The sequence below is a fragment of the Aristolochia californica genome, unplaced genomic scaffold (assembly GCF_029961685.1).
Source record: "Aristolochia californica isolate CCGP_79_NKW_82.1479 unplaced genomic scaffold, dmAriCali1.0.hap1 SCAF_3, whole genome shotgun sequence".
Classification (NCBI taxonomy): Eukaryota; Viridiplantae; Streptophyta; class Magnoliopsida; order Piperales; family Aristolochiaceae; genus Aristolochia; species Aristolochia californica.
Window position 1 is genome coordinate 36,511,485 of NW_027181992.1, and position 21,078 is coordinate 36,532,562.

The window sequence follows — 21,078 nt, forward strand, 5'->3', positions numbered from 1 at the left end:
TTATGTCTCTCTCGCCTTGTATGGCATTTGGATGGAGCACGTGGCCCTAACACTAACGACAATGAGGCATTCACGTATGACTTTGGTTGGAACCAGCCCACATGATGCTAATGCTCTTCATAATGGGCTCAGTGAAGGCTTGGTGAGAGCAAGATCTGTAGCGTTGGGTATTTTTAAGCAGAAGCCCTCTGCTTTAATGCAGGTTTTCGAGGATGTTCAACCTAAGGTTAGTGCTGTAGTTCTTGGACAAGCAACCCTTGTTGAAGAGTCCAATCCTCAATATGACAAACTGACACCCTATATATTTGAGCTTGAGGATCATTTCGCTGCTGCCCCACAACAAGCCTTTCGACTGGTCAAGAGACACAAAGAGATGGGACAATCTCTATTGGACTTTGGGAAGACAGTCATGCTCTTGGGTGCTTGTGAAGGAGATTCCCTTGGGAAAGCATTTTCTGAGCTTGGGTCAAAATCAGAAGTGTTATCATTGAAACTCCTAGAGGAGGCCCATAATCTGCTAATGAATTTTGAAGGAATATGTCCGAGTAGTGCAATCTATAAAGGTTACAATGGCTGATCGAGCCAATGTTTTCACACAGTAATGTGAGTTGGCTGAAACAACACAGCTGCAGGAGATTAACTTGGACACGTTGATGCTGATACAGATCTTTCTCCCATGCAAAGGTGCTGACCACATTCTCCTTGATAGGCTTATGGAAAATGGCAAGTTATATCTGACACAAATAGTGCTCCACCTATCAAATTCTGCAAAAGATCGCTTGAAAACTCAGGCATTTGTGTACAGAAAGCTTGATTCATCCGAGTACCACATCTGGAGCTCAATCATTGCAACAGCCTAGACTATAGTTGGTGTAGAGAGAGAGCACGTACTGGCGAATGAAACAAAAAAAATTTGCTCCTCTGCTTGGTTGCTCTACTTTTGTAGTCCAGCGGGCTGACGCTGATACTGCGGTTGACATTTTACATGGACTCAGCCGTCGGCAAAAGCAAACCAACCTATCTTCGAGCTTGAGGGCAAGCTCGTTCTCCAGGAGGGGAGTAATGTTATGAACTTCATAGCATCTAGAGTAGATAGCTAAAGAAGAGGATAGATTGGGGTTTATTTGCAATTTCAATTCATTAGGGGTTTATTTGTAATTTGTTAAAATTATGGCATTTGGCATGTTTTCCCTAATTCCCTATATAGGGACGTGAGATGAATGAAACAAGGTAAACATTGAGAAAATTAGAATTAAACAGGTTGGATTCTCTCTCACAGGTCTAGGTCGGATTCTCCCTTTGAGGTCCAGGGTTGAGCTCCCTTTGAAGGCTCAAAACATCACAGAAATCCTCCCTATTCATCGTCTTCCTCGCGTGTTAGATCCAGGGGGTAACAGTATGCCGGTTAAAAAAATCTTTATATGGGATTAAACAATCCCCTCAGGCCTGGGTTGATAAATTCAGTCAAGCGCTTCTATGATTTGGCTTTCATAGGTGATCAGTTGATCACTCAATATATGTTAAAGATACTATCAAAGGGAAGATATTATTGGCCGTGTATGTTGATAATATTATCTTGATTGGGAATGATGCTCATAGTAAGGAAGAAGTGAAGAATATGATATGTCAAGAGTTCAAGACTAAAAATTTGGTTAAGCTCAAATATTTCTTGGGTATAGAAGTCCTTCTGTCAAAGCATGGAATAGTATTGTCTCAAAGAAAATACGTCTTGGATCTTTTTGAAGAAATAGGAATGAAGGGTTGTAGACCAGTTGATACACCTATGGATGAGAATGAAAAATTGTGTGCCACAATAGGAGAAGATGTTGACACTGGTAAATATCAAAGACTTGTGAAAAATTGATCTATCTCAGGGTAACCAGGCCAGATATATCATATGTTGTGAGTGTGGTAAGTCAATTCATGCACAAACCACAAATTACTCACTGGCAAGCATTGGAGAGAGTGCTACAATACTTAAAAGGTGCTCTAAGAAGAGGATTGCTATATAAACAACAAGGTCACTTCAATATTAGAAGGCTTCTCATATGAAAATTGGGCTGGATCACCCGATGATAGAAAATCTATGTCTAGGTATTGTACCCTTTTTGGGGGAAACTTGGTCACATGGAAAAGGAAAAAGAAAAATGTGGTTGCAAGATTTAGTGCTGAAGCAGAATACTGAACTATGGCCCACACTGTAAGTGAACTTTTATGGATAAAAACTCTTCCTATCGAATTTGGATTTTATAAAGGAGGCTCTATGGGCCTACATTATGATAATCAAGCAGCTATTCACATTATATCAAAACTAGTCTTCCATGAAAGAACTAAACATATTGAAGTGGATTATCATTTTGTACGGGGAAAAGTTTCAAGCAGGAATAATTTCTCTTAAGTATGTTTCATCTCAAGAGCAATTATCTGATATCCTCACCAAACCGGTTACATCCAAAATTCTATCTTATATAGGTGGGAAGCTAGGTATTTATGATGTATTTTCTCCTCCAGCTTGAGGGAGAATGTTGGAAGATGGGCTCAAGCCCACAAGCTCAAGAAGTGGCAAAGTGGCTATTTATGGTATGTTCCTGTTATGGGCAGGGTCTAATGTAATTTTGAGTTATGAGTGTGGGCCTCGTCATGGCTAGGGAGTGTAAATGTCAGGGTTTGGGAAGTGTAAAAGTCAGAGCTTGGGAAGTGTATGGTTTAGAAAGAGTAAACGTCATGGTGGGAAATGTATGGTTTGGGAACGTCATGGTTTGGGAAAGAGAATGGCTTGGAAAGTGTAACGTCATGGCCCCTTCATGTTATAAGAAGGATGGTAGTCAGAATGTAATCAAGCATTAATCAAATTAGTTGTAGCAAGGTTGGATTCTCCCTTTCCCTAACGAGGTCCAGGGTGAGCTCCCTTCGTAAGCTCAATTATTCTCAAGTCTTCAAATCCGGAACTAAGAGGAGATCGTCTAGTGGCTGATCCATGGAAATGGGGTTTAACAACGTGGTATCAGACAGGACGACCGTAGGCGATTCCTCTTCCCCTACATATGTGAGAAATCAGATAGACAAACTCAGAAGGGAGACACAACACTCTGTCGCCACTGTCCGCTTACAACTATTGGAGTTGCGGAATTCCTTCCAGAAATTTACTCTTCGGATGGAAGAGTTTATGACAAGGGCCACTGCCCCTCCTGCTCACCCGCACCGCCAGCACCACCAGCGACCTCCCCATCTGCCTCCAATGCCTCCTCCGCGTCCAGCACAGCATAACCCAAGGGCTGTCCAGCAGCCCCTTCCCCCACCACTACCTCCTACTCTTTGGCGTCCAACTTCTCAACAGGCAGGGCCTATCCACGACACCAACCACATGATGGAAAATTCCCAACCAGACTCTGTCTCAGAACAAATCCATGCGGCGCAGCCCCATATGGCTGCTGCTCACACGCAGGAACAGTTCCGTCCCTCGCTCTCACTACCACTCTCACCCTCCGAACGGAAAACCGACTTGGGCCCAATCTCCCTTCTTCCAGCAGCCTGCAAAGAGGAACGAAAATTTCAGATTGTAGTTAACTTATCGGGAGGAGAGGCTCCTGGCAGCCACCAGGTTCCTTCCAGCAATTATGTTTATTTGCGGGTTCATGCCTTGGGTAGCAAACTTTATGGCTTCAAGGGTGGTACCGCCAACGCGATGCAGTGCAACTCCAGAGAGCTCTCATCCAAATTGATCTACACATACATAAATCAGAATGGGTTTGGAAGGGACAGGCTTGACACTCCCTCTCAGTTCATCAAATCAGCACAGTTTATCCATTCCACGGAGACGATGTTTGAGAAAATGACCAACCAGCAGTATGCGCCTGCATATGGCAAACTCAGTTTTATTTTGGAGGCTCTCGTGGCCCACTACAATACTGCTTTTGATATGTTTTTAACTAGCATTGCTGGTGGTCCCGCCAAGATGGTCTCTGAAGGCACAGTTGCCCAAGTGCTGTCAACGAGCAAGTGGACATCCAAGCTTGGGGTGAATGGTGAAGAGCAGCAACCCCACTCTGTTGTGTCCAAAAACAAATGGCCATCTGCGAATCTGCCCATCAACACAAAGATGATTTGGTATAGAACAACCTTCAGAGCTCCTCTTGGATTGGAACCAGTAGGGGAAAATCTCCAAACCATGGGTAAGGGGGAAGCTTGGGTAAATGGACGCAGCATTGGCAAGTTCTGGTCCAATTTCTCCTCTGCATAGGAAGGATATGGTGCTGTACCCGTACTTCCATTCGTGGTTGCTGGGTACATAATCAGGGGCTTGATCTCTCATGCACAATTTGAAGATCTCTGTGCTAATCCTGTTTCTATAAAGAAAGGGATTGATAAGACTGTTCATGGCTTGGTCGAGGAGTTGGGAATGGTCTTGTGGAGGAATGAATTTTTTGTGGCTGGGTTATACAGCCTGCCTCACTTTCAAATTTCTGCTGCTGTCATATTCTTGCGGTGGGCAGGAGAGCCACTTCCAATTTTCCTAATTGCTTATGTGGTGGCAATGCAGCATTGGACTCCACCGAAAAATATTACACTAATGTCATTACTGGGGCTATTAGCTGCAGGTGGGATTCCTCCTTTGCTACAATTGTTAGTGTTGGGATCTCAACCAGCACAAGAGGATGCTGCACATGTATTGTGGAACTTTTGCTGCTACAGTGAAGATATTCGTGCATGTGTGGAGAGTACAGGTGCAGTCCCTGCTCTCCTTTGGCTTCTTAAAATTGGGGGCTCTCAGGGCACAAAGGCATCAGCAAAGGCTCTTATGAAGCTTATCCAATCTGCAGACTCTGCCACTATGAACCAACTTTTAGCTCTGCTCATGGGAGATATTCCTAGAACGAACGGTTATACTATTTCTGCTCTGGGGCATGTGCTTCCGATGGCTTCTCAAATGGACTTAGTACAACCAGGAAGGTTGGCAAATAATGGGCTGAGAGATCTGGTTCAGGTTCTTAAATCCTCACATGCAGACACTCACGACCATGCCGCTTCTGCCTTTTTCCGATCTATTCAGCAGAAGGCAAGATATCTGTTACAACCTTGCAACTGATGAGATTGTTCATCCATGCATGAAACTTTTGACCAGCACAACTCATGCTATTTCAACCCAATCTGCTCAGGCCTTGGGAGCTTTATCCCGCTCTGCAAAGGTTAAAACAGCTAGTTCGATGCCTTATATTGCTGACGGTGCTGTCAAACCCTTAATCACACTGGCAAAGCCTTCTTCCATGAATGCAGGTGCAACTGCTGTTGCTGCCTTGGCTAATCTTCTTTCAGACCCACAAATAACTGGTGAAGCTCTTGCTAAGAATGTGGTCTCTGCTTTGAAAAGAATTTTTGGCATGGAAGGGACAGATTCATCTGATGCTTTGGAAGTGCTTTCCCTTTTGGTCCAAACAAGGCCTAGTATGAACTTCACATACCCTCCTTGGACTGCCATTTCTGAAGTTCCATCAAGCATGGAGCCTCTAGTTCATTGCCTCCCTGGTGGGACCCATCCAGCTCAAGACAAGGCTATAGAAATTTTTTCTCTGTTATGTGGTGAACAACCAGTCCTACTCGGTGACCTCTTGGTTGGGCACCCTGGCTGTATTGCATCTCTTGTTAATAGGTTTATGTGTTCCTCATGTTCTGAGGTGAGAGTTGGTGGGGCTGCCTTGCTGGTTTGTGTAGCCCAAGAACACAGACAGAGGACAACAGATGTGCTTGATGAGTAAGGATTTTTGAAGCAGCGGATATATGCCCTATTAGATATGGTGACGCACCATTCCAACTCCAGCGATTCCGCAATAGAAGTTGGAAACATAAGAGGGTTTAGGGGGAAAACTCTATACCTTCTTGAAGGGGATGGGGTTCCTGACCTTGCAACTGTTCTTGGGGAATTGTTGTTGTCGTATGCTGCCATCTCCTGCTTTTGTGTTGCTGGCTCCTCGTATACCTGGTGCGTGGGAAATTTTTGTCCAGTGGACGGAGGCCGACACTTCTGAAGCCTCATGAAAACCGTTCCAGCCTTTCATGCGGTCTATCCCAACTTACGAGCTTGAGAACAAGCTCTTTCTTCAGGAGGGGAGTAATGTTATGGGCTGGGTCTAATGTAATTTTGAGTTATGAGTTTGGACCTCGTCATGGCTTGGGAAGTGTAAACGTCATGGCTAGGGAGTGTAAATGTCAGGGTTTGGGAAGTGTAAAAATCATAGCTTGGGAAGTGTATGATTGAGGAAGAGTAAACGTCATGGTGGGGAATGTATGGCTTGGAAACGTCATGACTTGGGAAAGAGAATGACTTGGAAAGTGTAATGTCATCGCGATGGTAGTCAGAATGTAATCAAGCATTAATCAAATTAGTTGTAGCAAGGTCGAATTCTCCCTTTCCCTAAAGAGGTCCAAGGTGAGCTCCCTTCGTAAGCTTAGTTATTCTCAAGTCTTCCAATCCGGAACCAAGAGGAGATCGTCTAGTGGCTGATCCATGGAAATGGGGTTTAATAGTTCCAGAAGGATGACATGAAGATATAAATACATTGTCTTAGTATGTCTTTTAATCTATTGAGTTGTAACCCGAAGGCTTTGTAACACTATAAATAAGAGCATTGGCTAAGAGGTAAGACATTCAAGCCTTCTCCTCTCTTTGAGGAATCTTCCAATCACCCTCTCTTCTCCCTTGATGCATTCACTCCTTCTCTTAATCTAAACTCTCCTCTCTAACATCCTTCTCCTTTCTCTCTCTTCACTCTCTTTTCTCCTTCTTCTTTCACGTTAACCTAGAGTCATTCTCATGGGGTCCTAACTTCTACAAATCCCATCAACTTACTGATCTAGTGCTTTTGTGGAGAAGTAGTGAGGCGCTATTCGAGCAAAAAATTTGAGACTACTAATCTATGCGTATGAGAAATGCACATCCCAACAAATACGGTCGCCTGTGTTGAACAGCCTTGAACAAAACTATCAGTTCCCTTTCATATGCTACCAATTTATGATGCCTTTCTGCTAATTATCTAATGAAAAATGCAGTGGGTGGTTATTTTACTGAAGGACGACCCCAATGCCCCCACCAGACACATCACACTCCACAAATAATTCATTGAAATCAGGTAGTTGTAGAACTGGGGCGGACGCAAGTGCCTGTTTGAGATCTCGAAAGGATAGTGATGCCGCTACACTCCAATTGAAGGAATTTTTCTTTAGGAGGCTGGTCAATGGTGCTGCCAGTTGTCCTTAACTCTTGATGAATTTTTGGTGGTATCCTACTAACCCCAAGAACCTCTCAAAGCTGAAAAAGTTTGACATTGTGGCCACTCCAAAATAGCTTGAATCTTTTTTGAATCCAGAGTTACCCCTGCATCTGAAGTAATATAGTAGAGATAGGCCAACTGTGGCTTGGCAAAGGAGCATTTTGAGTGTTTTAAATAAAGTTGGTGTGCCCAGAGTAATTGAAATACAATCTGTAAACCCTCTAAATACTGGTCCCATGACTTGCTGTAAATTAATATATCATCAAAGAATACTAGCACAAATTTTCAAAAATACTCGTGAAATATGTTATGTTCCCTTGCCATGGATCGAGTCACCCAGTGATCTCCTCTAGCTTCCAGATTGGATGACGACGTTGGGAATGATTTGGGATGCTTAGAACGACCTTTGTTGTGAGACGTTGAGCTTTCAAAGGAGCTCCTCCCTTAGGCCTCGTTAGAGAGAGTACCTGATCTCATTTATGCTAGTTTAGATTAATGCTTGCCTTCTTTCTGATTTTTGTCCTCCTAATAAGAAAAGGGGAAAGGAAAGGACGCTTACAAACATAGTCATGAATTGGCCCACTACTTAACGCAAAATTACATTAGACCCAGCCACTAACTTGACCTGAAATTAACATAAAATAACTCCTACGCCTAGCAGTGACTCTAGATGCTATGGAGTCCATAACATCACTCCCCACCTGGAGAAAGAGCTTGTCCTCAAGCTCAAAGTTGGGGTAGAGTGCTTGAAATTCTGCCAATGGTTCCCAAGAGGCTTCTACCGGATCCATTTCCACCAATGGACTAAAATTTCCCAAATATCATTGACTCTGTGAGCTTGGAAGACGTGAGCTGGAGTGGGTAGTATCCGACCATCCTGAAATGGTGGCGGAGGAGTGTGCAACATAGGCGAATCACCCTTGAATGGCTTCAGCAGCATCATGAATGTGGGTGTTAGGGGGTAACTGTAGATGGTAAGCCACGCTGCCAATGCGCTCCAAGATCTGGAATGGCCCAAAGTACTTGGGCGAGAGTTTATTTCGCTTGGACGCGGTGAGGGACAATTGTCCCATACTTGTGAAGGTGCATCAAAACATAGTCGCATGGGGCATAAGAGTGGTCAGGGTGGCCTTTGTCACAAGTATTCTTCATGAGCGCCTGAGCCTACAGTAAGTTGTCTTTGACCTGGGCTAGCATGTTGTCCCTTTCCCCCAAGGCCTGGTCTATAGCAGCTACTCCAGAAGAACCAGCAATAAGAGACAAGTCAAGGGGGTTTCCGACCATAAACCACCTGAAATGGAGTCGTCTTGAGAGCTGTGTGGTAGGAAGTATTGTAGCAAAATTCTGCCCACGAGAGCCAATGGACCCAAGTTTTAGGATTATCGCCCACAAAGCAATGCAAGTACATCTTGAGAGTCTGGTTAACTACCTCTATTTTCCCATCTGTCTGGGGGTGGTAAGCTAAAGAGAAAGCCAATTTGGTGCCTTGTAGCTTGAAAAGCTCCTTCTAGAAGGTACTAGTGAATAGGGCATCTCTGTCATTGGTGATGAATTCTGGTAAGCCTTGAAGTCGGACAATATGGTCCATGAAAAGTTGAACTATGTGAGAAGCTGTATATAGATGTGATAAGGGAATGAAATGACCGTACTTTGAGAAATGATCCACCACTACCAATATTATAGATTTACTAAACAACTTCGGAAGACCCTCAATGAAGTCCATAGAGATATCTGCCCAAACCTGAGTAGGGAGCTATAGGGGCTGCTGCAAGCCCGTCAGGCTTAACGTTTCTGTTTTGTTGATTTGGCAGACCTGGCATGCAGAGATGTAGTTAGCCACCATTCTTTTCATACCTTTCCAATAGAAATCATGACTAACATGAAAATATGTTTGTTGTTGTCCTTCATGAGTACTGTTGTGATATGTGGAAATAATTGTGGGCAATAATGGTGAGGTGGCAGGAAGATAAAGGCGTCGCTTGTACAGGATGAAGTGGTCTTGGATGCCCAGTTGTTGTCCATGCTCTATTGTTCAATGTTGTGCCATAAGTCAAGGAGGTCTGGTGTTTGTTGAATCTCCTCCCAAATAGAATCCAGCATCAAGAACCAAGGTTGACTGATTGCATTGAGTTGGTACACTGGCACCTCTCGGTGTGACAAAGCTTTTGCTCCTTTGTTGAGATGGCCTGGTTTAAACTCCACCCGAAAATCGAACCCCATCAATTTACTGAGCTAATGTTGTTGAGGTGAAGTGGTAAGACGTTGCTCCAAAAGGTATTTCAGGCTGCAATGGTCGGTGCGGATCAGGAAGTAGCGACCCCACAGATATGGCCTCCAATGTTGAATGACTTTGGCTAAGCCAATAAGTTCACGCTCATATGCAGCTAATTTGTGATGATGTGTGGCCAATTGTCTGCTGAAATAGGCAATGGGATGGCTCTATTGCTTTAAAACTGCGCCTATACCGCCCCAGAAGGTGGAGCACTGGAGCTGACGCTATGGCTTGCTTGAGTTGAACAAAGGAAAAAGATGCTGCCTCAGACCACTCAAAAGCATTGCGTTTCAGTAAGCTTGTCAGGGGAGCAGCCATTTGGCCATAATCTTGTATGAATTTGCGGTAGTATCCGGATAAGCCCAAGAATCCCTTTAACGTTGTTGCTGAGTGTGGAGTAGGCCAGTTAATAATGGCCTTGATTTTAGTACTATCAGCCTTGCACCTGAGGCTGAAATAACATGGCCCAAATAAATGACCTCTGGGGCACCGAACGAGCATTTGGAGTGCTTGAGAAATAAGTGATGAGCACGCAATATGTGAAACATAGAACGCAAGTGTTGCATGTGGCCTTCCCAGGTGTGGTTGTAGATGAAAATGTCGTCAAAGAAAACAAGTACATATTTCCATAAAAGGGGCCGAAATACCTCGTTCATGAGCGCCTGGAAGGTGGAGGGGGCGTTGGAGAGCCCAAATGGCATGACCAGAAACACGAAATGGCCATGGTGGGTACGGAATGCCGTCTTCTCCATGTCTGCAAGGTATACTCGGATCTAATGGTACCAGGAGCTCAAATCCAGTTTGGTAAAGATTTTTGTGCCATGTAGTTCATCCAAGAGCTCGTCCACCACTGGTATCGGAAATATGTCCTTGACGGTGTGTGCATTTAATTCTCTGTAGTCAACACAAAAACGCCAAGTCTGGTCCTTCTTTTTCACTAAGAGCACTGGAGACGCAAAAGGGGACCTAATGGATTGAATAAGGCCTTGGTCAAGCATTTGTTGGCACTGCCATTCTATTTCATCTTTCTGTAAATGGGGGTAACGGTATGACCAGACCACTACATGCTCCATTCCCAATTTCAAACGAATCCGATGGTCACAGGTTCAGATAGGAGGAAGTGAATGAGGCTCCACAAATAAATTCCCAAATTCTGTAACGAGAGAGTGTAAGTTACTGCTGTCAGCATCGACCACCTGTAAGTGCTGGAGTGTGGAATAGGAGGGTCCATGTGTCCCATGAAAAGTGATGTCTTGCTGGCCAGAATTGAAACTCATGGTTAAGGATGTGAAGTCCCATAATATCAGACCCAATTGTTGTAGCCAATTAATACCCAAGACTAAGTCAAACCCAGCCAGTGGAATAACCAATAAATCTGCTACAAAATGGTGGCCTTCAATAGAAAACCGGACTGCTGAACATAAGCCAACACTGGTAAGCTTTTCCCCATTAGCCACTGAAACCAAGAGGCCTAAATTATGCTGGATTGTCAATTCCAATTGATTTGCTGTGATTTGGCTTAAAAATTGTGGGTGCTGCCCGAGTCGACCAAGGCAAGTACCATGAAATTTGTGATGGTAGCGTGGACCTACATGGTGTTTGTGTTGTGCAACCCAGTCATGGCATGGAGGGAAAGGGCTGGTTCCTCCACTTCAGTTTCCTCTGGTATGGCACCCTCTTCTGGATCGTCCACTTCTAACCAAAAGAGCCATTTGCAAAGATGACCCGATCTATATTTTTCATGACAATTGAAACACAACCCTTGAGCCTGTCTTTGGTCCATTTTGGCTTTGGAAAGACGTTTGATAAATTGTTGTGGGGGAGTGGCTAGGGGAGGCTATGAAGGAGTGGAGGGAGGGATGGCCTGGTGCATTGGAGTGGTGGAGTTGGATGGAAAACCTGGAGGTGCTCGGCCTGGCCATGGGTGTCTCCTACCAAATGATTCCTTCAAGATACATTGTTTGGCATTCATTGTACGTGCCAAGTTCATGGTGTGTGCTAAAGATAGGGGTTCATGTAATTCCACCTCGAGGCGGAGCGCCTCAACTAGGCCAGCGGTAAACAAGTGGACATATTGGTTTGGGTGCACCAACTGACTGGTGCGGGCAAGCCGTTCTTGAAATAATTTCTAATACTGCTCAATAGTCCCAGTTTGTTTGAGATTGACCAAATCTCCTAGGGGGTTACTGCGTGCTAGAGGACCAAACCGTAACATGCAATAATCTTTGAAATTCTCCCAATCATACACATGATGCTCATTTTTAAACCGATGATACCACAGAAGTGCTTCGTCGAGCATGTAGAATGCAGCTAATTGAACCATGTCCTCGGGCTGGGTTCTTTGATTCCAAAAGAAGTGGTCACACCGGTGTACCCAAATCAGAGGGTCTAAAGACCCATCATGTGGGAAAGTCTAACTTAGTATACCAGGGTACCATTGGGTTGGCTGAGCCATGGACGCCCACTGTTGGAAGATGTGGGTGGCGCAAGTGTGGGGGTGGCTGAGGGGAATGGGAAGGTGGGTAGTTGGGGGCGTGAGGAATTTTCGATCTGAGCCACAATCCGAGCAATGTTTTCTTCCATTCGACCCATCATTTGCTAGAAGTTGTCTTTGAGGGCGAAAACTTCACGTTGCAGTGCGTCAAGCTGTGTTTGAACCTCAACACGATTTTCCTCCACGAAATTTCATAATTCAGCAGGGGAAGAAGAATCGTCTATGGTAGTCCTGTCTGTTACCACGATGCTAGGTTCCCTTGCCATGGATCGAGTCACCCACTCCTCTGGCTTTCAGATTGGATGACGACGTTGGGAATGATTTAGGATGCTTAGAATGACCTATGCATTGAGATTGAGCTTTTGAAGGAGCTCCACCCTTAGGCCTCGTTAGAGAGAGTACCTAATCTCATTTATGCTAGTTTAGATTAATGCTTGCCTTCTTTCTAATTTCCGTCCTCCTTATAAGAAAAGGGGAAAGGAAAGGATGCTTACAAACATAGCCATAAATTGGCCCACAACTTAACGCAAAATTATGTTAGACCCAGCCACTAACTTAACCTGAAATTGACATAAATTAACTCCTACGCCTAGGAGTGACTCTAGATGTTATGGAGTCCATAACAGAATACCTCGTTCATTAATCCCTAGAAGGTGGACGGGGCATTGAACAACCCAAACGACATTACCACAAACTCAAATGCCCGTGATGAGTGCGGAAGGTTGTTTCCTCAATGTCTGTCGGATGCATTCTAATTTGATGGTACCCGGATCGCAAATCTAATTTTGTGAAAACACGTGAGCCATGCAATTCATCTAGGAGTTCATCCACCACTGGTATAGGAAACTTATCCTTTATGGTTTTTGCATTCTATTGAATTTATGAAAAAGAGAAATACTTCATTGACTTATTATAATCAGAGTACATGAACTTCTATTTATAATAAAGGAGGGTAGTAGAGTCCAATTACAATAAAACTACCTTTGTCCCAATTACACCCAAACTCTAACACTTAAAGATAAGTCCTAGCATAATTAAATAACTCAATATAGATAAAAGACAAACCTAACTCAAACTAAAACTCTTCTAGGTCGTGACCATTAGATAAAGATACTTTCTCGAGTCCTTCTTGATCTTCCAACTGATGTGATAAGGATGCTAGCTCATGGTAATCATTGTGGGTCATACTTCTTATGGGCTTGGGCCCATCTTGTGGGCCTTCTTTGGTCATTTGGCCTATCATATAATACTCTTAGATATGTGGGTCTTCCTTGGTCATGTAGGCTTGACCCCTATCTTCCAACACTCCCCCTCGAGCTAGGGGTGTGAAAACATCAAGAACTCCTAGCTTGCCGCAAATGATGTATAGGATCTTTCTGTATAAAATGGCAGTCTTCCAATCTTCCAACACTCCCCCTCATGCTGGTGCTCTCTTCCTTGAGACCTAGCTGACCAATTCAGGGGGTATAATATAGATGCAATAATAAGTTCCTCCATCATGTTTCCCAACCATGATATTTTTTACATGGCCCATCATGGTTTCCCAACCGTGATATTTTTTGACAGGGTATTATGTTCCTCTGTCATGGTTTCCCAACCGTGATATTTTTTTGACAAGGTATCCTCCGTCATGGTTTCCCAACCGTGATCATTTTTTGACGGGGTAAAATAAATGATGATATGAGGCTACCTCTTCTTCAATAATAATGTCCCCAAAGAGACATAATAGCTACAGTTGAATATAACACGACCATCTTCCAACACATATAATATGAACCAAAGTAATAAACCTTTTAGAAGGACCCATGAAATAATCATAATAAGATATAAATATTTTTTCTTAGATGCAGAAGTTTCATCTTTTGTGCTCCCCTTTTCTTGAATATTTTGGTCACATAAACTCATCCACAACATATGGAATAAAATACCTCTTTCTTGTACTTCTTCTGGGAGGTAATGGCAGTGATCCCAACTTGAACCCAATATCATAGATGTAGTAATAAGCCCATAAAATAGAGATGCATAGACTAGGGTTTCTATCCGAGCTCAGGGTTTCTGGTCTGAAAGTTTTTGGTGTGGCTACTGGTGTTTCTGTCCAAGCTCAGAGGGGTGGGCTGAAGGGTCTCTGTTCGAAATTATCTGTTGGCTGAAGGGTCTCTATTTGAAACTATTTGGTTTGATGTCGCTCATCTATTCTGGGCTGAAGGTTCTCGGATACACTGTTGTTTAGCAGCTAAGTGACCTTTGGTCTGGTCACTTCAGTGGTGGTAGATCTGGAATTTCTAGCAAGGGTTTCAGTTTATTTGTGGCCTTCGAAAAACATTTTTGTGGGGCTTGTATTCCAGCCACTCTAGATCTCGGCTTGCTACCATCATCATTTCAACAGACAAATTAGAATTTTCTCAATTCAGTTCAAGGGTAAGAACTCCAGTGCGTGCCTAGGTATTTCAGCTCCGGTTATTTGTCATGGGAAAAGAATTATGGGGTCATATTGATGGGTGTGATCCAGCACCTCGTGAGGCTGAATGTCAAAATAGACTACCATGGATGTTAGGGTCATGACCTGGATACTTGTTTCTATTGAGCCTCACCTAGTTCTTAATCTGAGGCCTGATAAAACTGTTGCGGATATGTGGAATTACCTCCACAAGGTTTACCATCAAAACAACACGGCTCGGCGGTTTCAAGTAGAATTTGAGATGGCAAACTTCACACAAGGAAGTTGTTCTAGTTCCATTGAAGAATACTATTCTGGTTTTCAAAATATTTGGGCAGACTATACCGATATAGTTTATGAGAACATCTTAGTTACTGCTCTCTCTACTGTGCAAGCCATACATGAAACCAATAAGAGAGATCAATTCTTGATGAAGCTTCATCCCAAGTTTGAGATTGCCCATTCACATTTGATGAATTGTCATCCTGTGTCATCTTTGGATGCCTGTTTGAGTGAACTTCTTAGGGAGGAGTAGCACATTACTACTCAGGCTAGCATGGAACATTGGGTCCATGCTGATACCTATGCTATTGTGACCTATGCAGCGCAAGGGAAAAATAAGGTTCGGGACATGAGTTCTTTCTAGTGCTTTCACTGCAAGGATTATGGTCATTTTACTCGAGATTGCCCCAAGAAGTCTTGTAACTACTACAAGAAACTGGGTCATCTCATCGTATCTGGTCCTACTCGCCCTAAAAAGAAGAAGAATACTGCTTATCATGCCTCCACTGGTACTTCTAGTTTTGCAGCATTGCTGACTGTTGTCCCGGTTACTACAATTCCTTTTCCTACAACACCCACAAATTCGAACACACTCACCCCTGAAATGGTACAACAGATGATCATTTCTGTCATTTCTACTTTTGGTCTCTCAGGTAAGCATAAAGTCTCTGCTCAGCCATGGTATTTTGATTTCGGTGCTTCTAACCATATGACCAATAATGTCGTGTCTCTTTCTAATGTCCAAAAGTATGATGGAAACCTAAAAATAAACACTGCTAATGGCAACTCTCTTGCCTATCAGTGTTGTTGGTGATCTCTCTCCCACCTTAGCTGATGGCTTTGTGTCCCCTGACCTCTCTACAAATCTTCTTTTTGTAGGTCAACTGGTTGGTAAAAATTGTAATGTTCAATTTTCTCGCTCTGGTTGTATTGTGCAGGATCAAGCGTCAGGGAAGGTGATCGTGAAGGGCCCTAAAGTGGGATGACTATTTCTACTTGGGGGAGTTAGTCAACTTGAAGGACGAGATGATCTTCAACCACATAACGCCCTTCCACACTTGAAGTCGTTAGTGGAGCACAGATGAAGCTTCATCTCGATGCAGGGGATGAAGGGGTCCTTCATCTCCACGGTTTAATTTCAATCATGTGGAAGAAGGCCCTTTTTGATCTTCTTCGAATTGAAGGACGGGCGACGCTCAAATTTTTCCCTCTCTCTCCTCGCACCCCCCCCCCCATTGCGCGTCGTCATTTTTCTTTTTTCTTCCTCTCTCCCGCACTCCCTTCCCTCTCTCGTCTCCCTGCGCCCCCGACGTTGATCTCGTCCTTCATCTTCGGACACCATCTCAGTTCCCTCTCGTCTCTGGCCTCAACACTCGGTTTTCTTTCGGCCTCGCCCTCTCTCTAGCACCCCCTCTCTCGTCTCCGTGACTCCCTCTCTTCTCTCGGACTCGCTCTCTCTTGCTTCTCTCTCTCTATTCCCTCCCAACCTCCCTTTCTTCTCTGTCTTCTCCCTCTCTTCTCCCTTTCGGCCTCCCACTCCCTTCTCTCTCTGGCTAGTCTCCTTTCTCCTGAAAATACCTTCCGATTTCGTTCGATTTCCCCATTTCCATTTTGATTTTCTTCGATTTTTGACATTTGGGCATCGATTGCTTAATATCTACTTCGATTAGGCATCGATTTCACCCTTCGGCTTTGGATTTCCCCAAATTTCAGAAGGTATGCCTAAACCCTAATTTTTTTATTAAATTAGTGTTTTATTTGATTTAAATTTATTTTCAGTGCGTAATTGGGGGTTATTTGTGCATTATTTTGGGATTTAGGGTTATGGTTTATAGTCTAAATTCTTGATTCGTGTATGGATTATTTTTAGGGTTTGCTGCTCGGTATTTAAGGGTCCAGTAATTAGGGTTTAGGGTTTAGGGTTAAGGATTTAGGGTATTTTAGGGATTAGGGTTTTTAAGGTTTACGGGATTTAGGGTTTTTAAGCTATAAAGTTTTTTGGGTTTAGGGTTTGGAATTAGGGTGTAGGGTTTAGGGTTTAGGGCTTTTAATGTATTAAGTCTTGGAGTTAGTGTTTAGGGTTTAGATTTTAGTAGGTGATAGGGTTTAGGGTTTGATGGTTTAGTTTTTTATTTTTATGGTTTGTGTTTCAGGTTGAGGGTTTAGGCTAAGGGTTTAGGGTATTTTAGGGATTAGGATTTTTAAGGTTTTGGGGGTTTTGTGTTTTTAAGCTCTAGGGTTTTTTAGGTTTTTTTTTTTTGGGGGGGGGGGGTGTTTAGGGTTTTGGGTTTTGGGCTTTTAAGGTATTAAGTTCTGGAATTAGTGTTTAGGGGTTTTTAGTCCAATTCAAACAAGGTTGAGTCGCCTACATGGGCGTCCATTAGCCAACGAAACCCGACCCCCATCACTGACGAGGTACAGTTCATAGTGACTGCGAAGTAATATGGGGCTCTACTAGGGGTCTTCGGTGAATTTGGATTTGATGTGTATGTGTTTTCAGTTTTTAGTGCATATGCATTAGTGAAAATAATTTAATTAATTTTGAAATGTGTGAGAATGTTGTTGAGAATTTTTGAAGTGCTATGAAATGTTTTTGCCATGTGGTGAGGAGATTCGGGTATTATACATATCCACCACATGGTATTTTTTTTATGTTTTGTGTTTCCGTGACGAGTAAAGGTTGTCAGATAAAGTTTTTTCCGTGAGGACCGTCTCGGATTTAGATTATACATGGCTGCAAGAAGACAACCAAGTGGTCGAACATATGATATTTGGACATTCGATGATGATAGCAAAATGCTTGATCTCTTGGTCGAGCAGGTCAATCTAGGGAACAAGTTGCCTAACGGGGTGTGGAAGCATAAGGCATACATGGACTGTGTAAATAAGTTCAATGAAGACAGAGTCATGAAAAAAACTGTTGAGCAGGTGAAGAATCGAACAAGAGCATGGAAGAAAACATACCAAACGGTAACGAGCTGTATCAACACTAGTGGGTTTGGTTGGGATGCAACCACACAACGAGTTACTGTTAATTCTGTATGGCTTGATTACATAAAGGTCAGTAAATCTGTATGGCTCGACTACATGATGTACTATAAAATATTTTTTATGTTTTTCGTGTTAGTATAACTCTATTCCAAGACTTCTAAATGATGTTTTATTCTTGTAGGAGCATAAAGATGCTGAGAAGTACAAACGTGAAGGCTGCCCCCTATACGACAAATTAGCTGTGGTGGTGGGAAACACAATAGCGGTAGGGTCAGGAGCTGCAACCTTTGCAGCTCAGGGCGATGAGGTGATCCGTGAATCGGAACATGTTCTGATGGATGAGCCAGAGGATGTTAATATAGTTAGGGATACTCCATCACCATTATTAAGCATGAATGAGTCTCTAGGTAATCAATCTGAAAGAAGCAAACGGTCATCTTCAAGTCGTCGTAGAAAGAGAACCGAAATGCCCGATAACGACACTAGTAGCAGGAAAATATTGTCTAGTTGATACTGGTTATGCAAATCTTCCGGGATCTTTGGCTCCATATCAAGGAACCCGATATCATCTGCAAGAATTTGGAGATAATATTCCTAGAAATGAAAAAGAATTATTCAACCGAAGACATTCATGTTTACGGAATATTATTGAGCGAACTTTTGGTGCTTTAAAAGCTCGATTTCAAATATTAAAAGGCACTCCTCCATTTTCTTTTAAGATCCAGGTGAAAATTGTACATGCTTGTTGCATATTGCACAATTATATACGTGCAGAAGATTATGATGATATATTTGAATAAGAAAATGATGATTCGGGTGGCGAGCTCGGTGGAGGAGGTGATGCGGTCCAATTAGGTGCAATGGATGATACAGACAGTGACGGTTGCGATGATCTTGAGGATGTGGGTAGCCAAAGTAACAAGCATTCGGAGGCAGAGTGCATTAAAATCCACAAGAGCCGCACAATTTTGAGATGCCATATCGACATCCATGTGGAACGATAAATGATGGTTTACACTTATTACTTTTAAACATGCGTAATTCATATGTACTAAACTTGTAACTCGTTAATTGTAATATTAAAGGCACGAACTCGTTATTTGAATAATTTTTTTTAGGTTATTTTAAAAGTTGTATATGTATTTATTTATTATTTTATTTTATTTTATTACTACATTAAACTTCATATTTAAGTCTCTGGTAAATAAAATATAATTAAAGTATGCATTTGATTAATATATCATCATTAATTATGTCAAAATATATTATTAATTAATACAATGCAAATCTATCTTATGTTATTAATATAATATTTTTTATTAATTAATAATAATAATTTTTATTTACTCTATTGTATTAGTGATTTAATAGTGGTAATTAAAATATTGTTAACTCAAACACTTTGGTTTAATTAGTTCATTTTTATAATTATTAAAATCAATGATTTTAAATTTCTAAGATGAAGATGAAGATGAAGTTGTCCACACTAACGCCCTATTTCAAAGATTTCGAAGATGAAGTTGTCGACACTAACACCCATTTCGAAGATGAAGATCATGTAGATACATAAGATGAAGATGAAGATGAAGATCAAATTTTCATTTTGTTGACTAACCCCCCCTTAAAGTCTTTCTCCCCACCATTATTGCACGTGCTCATGTAATTTCCTTTGCATGTAATATTGTTGGCTCTTGCACTAAGATGTGGCATAGACGTCTAGGTCACCCAAACTTTGATGTTCTTCATGCAATGTTTAATTCTGGTTTATTAGGCAGTACAACATGTTTTTCTCTTGATCTTTCCTTTGATTGTTCATTATGCAAACTTTGAAAAAGTAATGTTCTACCTTTTCCTCACCATGCCTCGCATTCCTTCCACTATTTTGATCTGATTATAAGTGATGTTTGGGGAATTGCTCATGTCGTCTTGCATGCACAATAGAAGTACTTTGTTACCTTTATTGATGACTTCAGTCATTTTACTTGGGTCTACTTCTTACGGGATAAGTCTGAAATTTTTGTAGTATTTAAGCGGTTTCTTGCGCTTCTTGAGACTGAATTCTCTGCTCACATTAAGCTATTGTGCTCTGATTATGGAGGCGAGTACATGTTTACTGAGTTCCAGGATTTTCTTCTAGGAAAAGGCGTTATCTCTCAGCGTTCTTGTCCCTTGACACTGCAACAAAATGGAGTTACTAAGCGGCAAAATTGTCATCTTCTTGATATGGTCTGAACCCTTCTACTTGAATCACTTGTTCCTCCCAATTTTATGTGTGAAGTGCTTTCTACCTTAGTTCATTTAATCAATTGCCAGCCCTCTCCTACCTTGCATCATGTTTCTTAATTCTTTAAATTATTTGGTTATACTAATCTTTGAACATTCGATTGTGTTTGTTTTGTGCATAAACCTGATCATGAATGACACAAACTTACAGCCCAATCAGTTATGGATTTTTGTGCTTTTCTGCTCGCATCTATGTACACTCCCTATCGATTTAACGACGAGCTCTTCCTAGCACCATTGTCGTCGATAATACTGACCTTGGGAAGCTTTTGCCGTCGGCAAACCGCAACAACAGTGTTGACACAGGAGGCATCTGGCCGAACGAAAACTTGCAAACCCACATCGAGCTTTTCCGAAGAGGTTTGAGGTTGAACGACTTCAGAATGGGTGAAATTATTCATCGAGATCGAGGAGGCACTGTCTTCTTCCAAAATTGTGACTCTCGTCTCTGAATCCTTATCCCGACAAGCTTCGATTTTGGCCCCTCTAACCTGAAGTATCTCCTCTATTCCGGAGATTAATTTTGTGCTCTGGGTACGCAGCTCTTTCCGGATTGCTGATTTTAATTATGTGTGCCATGTTGCTATTTCATCTAGGAGCAAAGCGCACACTGCGGCTATTTCATCTCGGAACGAAGAATCGTTCATTACGAACCTGCTCTGATACCAAGATGTTATGGTACCAAATCCACAATGCGATTCGTAGGGAAGAAGAAGAACAAGAAGACAATTCTCAGGGAAAACCGAAGGAATGGAGTATTCACGGAATGGAATGGAGAGGATTGAAAACGATTAAAAGCCAGGCTCGTCAAAGGGAGACTTGAACCTTTGGGTTCATTTTCGGAGAACGCCGATCCTAGGGTTCGTTGAGGAGAACGCTGATCCTAGGGTTCGTTTAAGAGAGCACCGATCCTTTGTTTTGGGTGAAATTAGACTTGTCCATTCATTCTAGGTCGTCCCTTTAATAGGACTCAAGACCACAAGGTTCCAGAGAGAATTACAATTTTTCCTCTCCATGGCATTTAACATGAAAATAAACTAAATGACTATATAAC